General features: G+C 48.2%; 1 pseudogene; it reads right to left on the bottom strand.

Moving 5' to 3' along the window:
• Positions 1-724: 724 nt before the first annotated feature.
• LOC133047636 (serpin B8-like) lies at positions 725-8327 on the bottom strand (annotated as a pseudogene).
• Between the last annotated feature and the right edge of the window lie 929 nt (positions 8328-9256).

The following is a 9256-nucleotide window of genomic DNA, read 5'->3' as shown; positions in this document are numbered from 1 at the left end:
TGGGGAGGCGCCTGGCGACTGCGCAGCAGGCCCAGAGCAGCGGACGACCGACGACCGGCCGAGGCAGACCGGTCCAGGGCCAGCGGCGGGAGGCGACGGGCAGGCAAGCGGCCCCGCGGCGGGGAGCACAGCCCGTCACGCCGCACAGCCCTCGAGACGGGACCGAGGATCCGCGCCGTGCGGTCCGCGGCTGGGGCGGGGGGAGGGGAAGGCAATCGTGACCGGCGCCACGACCAACCTCGAGGGAACGTGGCGGGGAGGTCGGGCGGAAGAGGGACACCGGAGACGACACCACCGGGCGCGGGGCAAGGGTGGCGGGGCGCCGGCAGGGGATGGAGGGGATGGAGGGGAGGGGCTGGAGGGGCCGGAGGGGAGGGGCTGGCGGGGCCGGCGGGAAGGCTGAAAAGAGCCGCTTTCCCACCTGACCCCCACTCTGCACGCCGCCCCCCACCTTCTCGCGCGGCTTCTCATCCCCTACCACCGGAAAGGCCAGCGGACCCGACCGCCCCCCGGGGCGCGCAGCCTTCCAAAAGTCTTTCCCACCCTTCCTTCCCATCCCGCGCCGCACCGGTGGAGGAGAGGCTCCGGAGCTGTGAGGCGAGGCCACCGCGCGGCCCTTGGAGCCAACCACCTTAATGATCCTTCCGCAGGTTCAACTAAAGAAACCTTGTCAGCTGATCTATAATTCAGGGATAAAACTATGACTACAGAAAGGAAAGATGATCTAACCTAGAATGGCCATGATATTCTATAGAACCAGAGAAAATTGGTTAAAATTAAAAAAAAAATTTTTTTTCTTGGAAACTGTAAAGCTGGTTCTTTCGCATATGCAATTAAAAACAATTAGCTTGTTAAAAAGGCCTGCCTAGGGCAAAGCTTGAAGTTAACCCTTTCCTTGAAAAACACTGCCCACTTTGCCTGAGACCTCAGCCTTGGGTAAATGAAAACTTCAGTTCAGTTCAGTCGCTCAGTCGTGTCTGACTCTTTGCGACCCCCTGAATCGCAGCACGCCAGGCCTCCCTGTCCATCACCAGCTCGGGGAGTTTACTCAAACTCATATCCATCAAGTAGGTGATGCCATCCAGCCATCTCATCCTCTGTCGTCCCTTTCTGCTCCTGCCCCCAATCCCTCCCAGCATCAGGGTCTTTTCCAATGAGTCAACTCTTCGCACGAGCTGGCCTAAGTATTGGAGTTTCAGCTTCAGCATCAGTCCCTCCAATGAACACCCAGGGTAGCTTTCAGGTGCTGTCTTCAAGAATATGGTAACCATGTGAGGGAAAGATATTTTAATTAGCTTCACTGCAGTAATCATTTTACTATATATCTCAAATCCTCATATGTACAATTTTCTATTTTTTAAAAAAAGATCCAAAAATAAATAAAAAGAAAGCTGTCCTGAACATTTGCTAACACTTTTTTCTTATATTCCGAATTATACAGCCATGAATTCTAAGACAATAAATACTCATAGCTGTCATTGACAATTGCAAGGAAAAGTCTAAATATAGTCAGTGATAGGATAATACAAACACAACTCCAAGGCTTAGAAGAAATTTTCTTTCAATCCAAATAACATGACCGGAGACAGAAGATTGATTTGACCAAAGACAAAAAGATCAATATAACAATTATTTTAGTATTTCTCTTTACCATTCCAATAAGAGATATACAGGGGACATGAAATTCATTCAGAAATAAATTAAGAATCAAGACAGTGTGAAATAAATTATTTTTTCCATTCCTTCACAATCTTTCCCAGCATCTTTCCCAGAGTGTTACTTTAGAAAGTAACAATATGTCTGCAAAATGTTTTCCTACCTGGTTAGTCTTAAAGGGCATTCCCCTTGTGTGCTTTCTGTCAAACTGCTCATTTCACTTGCGTTTGAAATAGATGGCATTCACCAGGATGAGCTTAATAAGAGGACAGACTGTCCCAGCCCCCAGTATCTCTGATATCTTACGTGTACAGAGTATGAGAGAAAGTTACTGCTATTGGGGGAGAATAAACTTTTCCTTTACAAAAGTTCTCTCAATATTTAGAAAAGGCTGGAATCCTGCCTTTCTGGTCACCTGAGGACTCAGGGGGATGATGTTTCATGCTGGGCACACATGCAGTGTAGTGCTTGTCCTCAAACAACAATCTTGAAGCAGAGACTAACACTGGGTTTAAGCATTTTTCAGAAATCACCATTTCATAAGCCCAAGAAAAATATCAGATTGGCATTGGGGCTTCCCTGATGGCTGAGACAGTAAAGAGTCTGCCTACAATGTAGGAGATCCAGGTTTGATCCCTGGGTTGGGAAGATCCCCTGGAGAAGGGAATGGCAACCCAGTATTCTTGCCTGGAGAATCCCACAGAGAAGCCTGGCAGACTAGAGTTCATGTCAGAATGGCATTACTGGCCTGAAAACCCAGCAAACACATACACACAGGCCACTGGAAGCAGGGTCAGAGTGGTCACACTGTGGGGTCACATCCAGGCAGTCTCGGCCATCTCCCTCATAACAGCACCTACCCCAAAAAGACAACCTCTCACCTTACGTCTTCTCCATCACCCAGTCGTTTATGTGTGTCCTGCATTCTTCGGTGTCTTCAGCAAAGGACAGCTCCTCCAGGTCAGCCTCATAGAACTTCTGGCAGGATTCCTTAAAAGCCTACAAAATGAATACCAAGTGTAGCCGTATTCTACGTGGCAAGGTTTCCTCAAAGTGTGAAAACATTTTTATCTTAACATGTTTCTGGCATAAATGCTTGCACAGGGCAATCTGTACTTTAAGACTCATTTGTGCAATTAATAAAAATGTATAGACCACTGACACTGTGCCAGGTGTTGACACCAGGTTGAAGACAGGACATTGGACCTGAGGTGGCTCACAGTCTGCTAAAAAACACACACACACAGAGCTGCAGGCTCACAGTCAGCTGAAACACACACACAGAAGCTACAGGCTCACAGTCTGCTGAGACACACACACACACAGAAGCTACAGGCTCACAGTCTGCTGAGACACACACACACAGAAGCTACAGGCTCACAGTCTGCTGAAACACACACACACACAGAAGCTGCAGGCTCACAGTCTGCTGAGACACACACACACAGAAGCTACAGGCTCACAGTCTGCTGAAACAAACACACACACAGAAGCTACAGGCTCACAGTCTGCTAAGAGACACACACAGAGCTACAGGCTCACAGTCTGCTGAGACACACACACAGACAGAGCTGCAGGCTCACACTCTGCTGAGAGACACACACACAGAGCTACAGGCTAACAGTCTGCTGAGACACACACACACACACACACACACACAGAGCTACAGGCTCACAGTCTGCTGAGACACACACACAGAAGCTACAGGCTCACAGTCTGCTGAGAGACACACACACAGCTACAGGCTCACAGTCTGCTGAGAGACACACACACAGCTACAGGCTCACAGTCTGCTGAGAGACACACATACAGCTACAGGCTCACAGTCTGCTGAGACACACACACAGCTACAGGCTCACAGTCTGCTGAGAGACACACACAGAAGCTACAGGCTCACAGTCCGCTGAGACACACACACACAGAGCTACAGGCTCACAGTCTGCTGAGAGACACACACACAGCTACAGGCTCACAGTCTGCTGAGAGACACACACACAGCTACAGGCTCACAGTCTGCTGAGACACACACACACAGCTACAGGCTCACAGTCTGCTGAGACACACACACAGACAGCTACAGGCTCACAGTCTGCTGAGACACACACACAGAAGCTGCAGGCTCACAGTCTGCTGAGACACACACACACAGCTACAGGCTCACAGTCTGCTGAGACACACACACAGACAGCTACAGGCTCACAGCCTGCTGAGACACACACACACAGAAGCTACAGGCTCACAGTCTGCTGAGACACACACACACACACAGCTACAGGCTCACAGTCTGCTGAGACACACACACACAGCTACAGGCTCACAGTCTGCTGAGACACACACACACACACAGCTACAGGCTCACAGTCTGCTGAGACACACACACACACAGAAGCTACAGGCTCACAGTCTGCTGAGACACACACACACACACAGCTACAGGCTCACAGTCTGCTGAGACACACACACACACACAGCTACAGGCTCACAGTCTGCTGAGACACACACACACACAGAAGCTACAGGCTTACAGTCTGCTGAGACACACACACACACAGAAGCTACAGGCTTACAGTCTGCTGAGACACACACACACACAGAAGCTACAGGCTCACAGTCTGCTGAGACACACACAGAGCTACAGGCTCACAGTCAGCTGAGACACACACACAGAAGCTGCAGGCTCACAGTCTGCTGAGACACACACACACAGAAGCTACAGGCTCACAGTCCGCTGAGACACACACACAGAAGCTGCAGGCTCACAGTCTGCTGAGACACACACACACAGAGCTACAGGCTCACAGTCTGCTGAGACACACACACAGAAGCTGCAGGCTGTTCTGAGAACATGGGCAGCAGCAGCTAGGCATATAACAGCCCGTAAACATCCTGTTAAACATGTAACTCCATGTTGACCTTCTGTTTGATTTTATCTCCTCCACTAGGTGGTCTAATCATGTTTTACTCATTTCTGTACCAGCAACACCGACCAGAGGGTCTGAAACATCCTCATGGAATGATTGGGAGGCTTGAAGTAGGCTATGAAAAAGTCTTGTAGGTCTTCCAGGAATAGAATCTGTGTGTGTGTGTGTGTGTGTGTGTGTGTGTGTGTGCGTGCGCGCACGCGCGCACGTGTGCACGCGGTGGGGGCGTGGGGGGTGTGGCGTGCGTGCATGTGTGTGTGTGTGTATGTCTGTGTGCATGTGTGTCTGTGTGTAGGGAATTAGGGGGAAATGTAACAAGGGATGAGTCATGAAATGTAAGTTGGGGTCAAATCAGGAAGGGCATTATATGTAACACATTAAAATTCACAGATAACTCACCTCATAAAAACTTGTTTTCTGATATCATGTGCCTGGCAGTTGGCTCCCATCCTCTGCCCATCTCCTGTCCTCAAACATTTTAGCTTCTACAGAGGAAAGAAGATGTAGAGAGAAGAACCCAAGCGACCATGAAAAGTGGAGAATGATCCCCTGTGTCCTCAATATTCCCCAATTACAATATTCAAAGATCTGGCTGATATTCAAAAATGAGCATCCATTAACCAGAAGATTCCTGGAATCACAAGTACTTATCCTAGAAAACCTAACTAGCTGAAGGATTCAGAATCATCTCCAAGGATACTGAAGCCCAGAGCAGGCAATCTGCACAGGGTAGCACGCAACAGCAGGCAAGACAAGGTTATAGCTGCATCTTACAGAATAATCCTTGGAGCTGCCAACTGGTAAGATGGCCAGACTTACCCTGATCATTTCCTTAATCTTAAAACAGCATCTCGCTGCTTATCATTTGGCACAGTTGTTTGATTCTCACTTATTGACTAATGGCAAGCTTTTACTGGCCTAGGGAACTTTGCAATTACACGCTGCAGTAAATAGGAAATACTCAGATACAAAATCTTATTTTTTAGGGACATATTTTAATTTTAGAAAGACTATTCTATCAGTAGTATAGAAGGACCAGGCTGGACTTGGAGAGATCAGTTAGAAACCAATTAAAATAACAGTGTAGAAGGTGTGAGAACCAGGAAACAGGCAATGACAATGGTGATTCAGAAGACAGGACGAATTTAAGAGACCTTGCGAGGTCAGCTCCACAGAAAGTGCCCAGCAGAGATGAGACAGGGGTTAGGGGTTGTGGTCACTGAGATGGGGATGGGGGAAGACACGTGTGAGTGCAGGAGGATGGACATGTTGAAACTGACATCCGTAACTTGTTTTATTTTCAGTTTCTTTTTCATCAATGTGGAGCACTACTTACTGGCAGGAAATCACACGTCTTTTCCCCAAAGAGTCTGTTGGCAGTTGTGAGCAGGCTCTGTGGGCCGGGCGTGCTCACTTCCCTGAGGAGTGACTGCAAACCTCGGTGGACAGCTCCACCTTCATTCAGACAAAGTGCCTGGTGACAGAAGACAAGAACACCGACTTATAACAGGCCATCTTCTCCCTCAAATAGCTCTTCCCAAACAAATGTCTGCGCTGAAAATCACAAAGGATCCTATTTTAAAAGAAGTTTGGTTTGACCACCTAGCAGAGTTACTCAACCTGGAAATACAGACATTTGGGGCCACAAAGCTGGTGTCTCAGTGGTAAAGAATCCGCCTGCCAATGCAGGAGACATAGGAGAGGCGGGTTTGATCCCCGGGTCGGGAAGATCTCCTGGAGGAGGAAATGGCAACCCACTCCTGTATTCTTGCCTGGGAAAGCCCATGGACAGAAATCCCAAGGTGGGGTACAGTCCATGGGGTCTCAAGAGTTGGACACGACTCAGCGACTAAACCACCACCAGGACTTTGCTGTGAGGCGGTCCTGCACCCAACAGAATATTTAGCTGCATTTCTGGCCTCTGTCCACTAGACGTCAGCAGCACCTCTCGGGTATGACAACCAACTGTCCAGACCTTGACAACTGTCCAAGGGGGCGCAAAATCGCCCCAGGTGGACGGACAGCCCTGCTCCAGCAGGTGCATCTATTCCTGGAAGGCAGCACGCAGTCACTCAGGAGGGAGACTGAACAGAACAAACAGATATATGGAATAACCTCTACAATACAGGAATGAGCAGAAATAGACATGGAAGTGTTTCATTAGGATTTCCACAGAAGTCCTGCAGTCTAGACTGTATTTAAATGTCAAATCAGAGAGAATTAAGGCTGTTCCCTTATCTCCAAATGATCCCGGCCCAAAGCCTCCCTCCTCCAGAGAGCTGAAAGGAACAGCCACCCGGGATTCAACTGGGGCTGGGGACAGATTCTGAGGAGGGTCCGTGCACCCTGGTATTCATGAGAATGTGATGCGTATATGAGAGTTTTCTGAGACACTTTCACCAGAGAGTCTACTTCCCTAAAGGAAGAGCCACTGCTTCACTGGTGCCTGTGTGTGTGCTCAGTCACTTCAGTCATGTCTGACTCTTTGTGAGCCCATGGACTGTAGCCCACCAGGCTCCTTTGTCCATGGGGTTTTCCAGACAACAATACAGGAGTGGATTGCCATTTCCTTCTCCAGGGGATCTTCCCAACCCAGGGAGTGAACCCAGTCTCCTGCATCTCCGGAATTGGCAGGTGAAATCTTTATGCACTGAGCTATCTGGAAAGTCCACTTCATTTGTACCTGAAGTCATATATAAACCATGTCAGATCAATCAGATTATATATTGATTGATGATATACATATATACACATATCTATTGATGTTTTTGAACTGTGGTGTTGGAGAAGACTCTTGAGAGTCCCTTGGACAGCAAGGAGATCAAACCAGTCCATCCTAAAGGAAATCAGTCCTGAATATTCATTGGAAGGACTGATGCTGAAGTTGAAACTACAATACTTGGCCACCTGATGTGAAGAACTGACTCATTGGAAAAGACTCTGATGCTGGGAAAGATTGAAGGCAGAGGAGAAGGGGATGACAGAGGATGAGATGGTTGGATGGCATCACCAACGTGATGGACATGAGTTGAGTAGGCTCTGGGAGTTGGTGATGGACAGGGAAGCCTGGTGTGCTATAGTCCATGGGATCGCAAAGAGTTAGACATGACTGAGTGACTGAACTGAACTGATATATATGGCTGATCTATAGATAGATAGATAGATAAGATTATATCTAAAAAATTCCAGAAGATATAAGTCCCCATTTATGTTCCACTTTTTCCACTTATGCATAACCTTATACTAGAAACAACGCATTAAACAAAAAGTTTATTTACATGGTTGCATTTCCACTTGAAATATAACATCAGTAAAAGCTTAAAACAGAACAAGTTGAAATTCCTGGCTTTTCTGTGGAATACAGTTGTAATTTCCCTTGCTTATCAAAGATGCAGCAAACAACACTCATTGTATCCCACGAACACTAGCAGGAGGTTTCGTCTCACACAATTCTTCTTGCCACTTTCAGGTCTGCATTCTCTCCATCACTTCGGTGCCCCTCCCATCTCCCAGCCTCACTGGCTTCCATCAGCCAATGTGGGGTAAGAACAGACAAGCTCTATGAGAACACAGAGGAGGCCCACACACCTGGGACATCCGGGCCGCCGTGTTCCCCTCAGCCCCCATTAAGACCGTGGTCAGGACAGAGGAGAAGCTCAGAGGAGAGAACACGTGCCACCAGTGGTCCTCTTCACCCATTTTTAATGAGTTGATGGCAAAAGTGCCGTTTGCTTCACAGAGAGCATTCATTGGTGGAGGTCTGTTATCAAAAGCCTAACAGAAGCACATCAACCATGCCCTCCGCTAGCCACCTGCTCGTTCGTGCCCTGTCTGTAGACACTGGGTGTGGTCAGCAGAGTAGCTGGACCTTCAAACATCCATGTCGAATCCCGGAAACCTGTGGGTAAGACTGAATTAAGGATCATGCGATGGAGAGAGTCACCTGGATCACCGGGTGAGCTCCGTGTAGTCACAGGCTTTTTATAAGGACCGCAAGGGACTTCCCTGGTGGTCCAGTGGTTAAGCTCTACGCTCCCAATGCAGGGGGTCCAGGTTCGATCCCAGGTGAGAGAACTAGATCCCGAGTGCCAAAACTAAGACTTGGCACAGCCAAATAAATCACTATTAAAAAAAAAAAAATCAAGGCAAGAGGGTCAGAGGCAGAGAAGGAAATATGAAGATGGGAGTAAAGATGAGGATGATGTGGGGTCACAGATCAAAGAACAGCCTCTCAGAGCTGCAAAATGCAAGGAACTGGACTGTGACCTAGAGCCTCCAGTGGGAGTGGGGTAGGGGGGGGATGGGGAAGTAGCTCTGCCAACCTCTTACAGACCTCTGACCTCCAGAAGTATAAGATAAATCCCCCTATTACTGATCGTTCTCCCTTAATTTGGCATCTCGGGCATAATCTTGAAGCAACATTCCCCCCCGGGAACGCAAATGGAATATGAAGCTCAGACCTCAAGTCATCAGGTGGACACTTTGAATCAGGCACTCATTACAGATCCAGCCTCGACCTTTCCCCAGCTTAACTCAACTACAGACAAGATTCTTCCTGCCTCTAATCCCTGACCTCCCTTTCCTTAAAGAACTTACTTTAGGCAATTTGTCATCTTAAGATTTTTTTTTTTTTTTTTGCAGTCTCTTGTGGGTTCTGCAGAAGTAGAACCTCTGATAGA

This window comes from Dama dama, chromosome 27 (genome assembly GCF_033118175.1).
Source record: "Dama dama isolate Ldn47 chromosome 27, ASM3311817v1, whole genome shotgun sequence".
Classification (NCBI taxonomy): domain Eukaryota; kingdom Metazoa; phylum Chordata; class Mammalia; order Artiodactyla; family Cervidae; genus Dama; species Dama dama.
The sequence above is the reverse complement of the archived record's forward strand: the minus strand, read 5'-3'. Positions and strand labels throughout refer to the sequence as shown.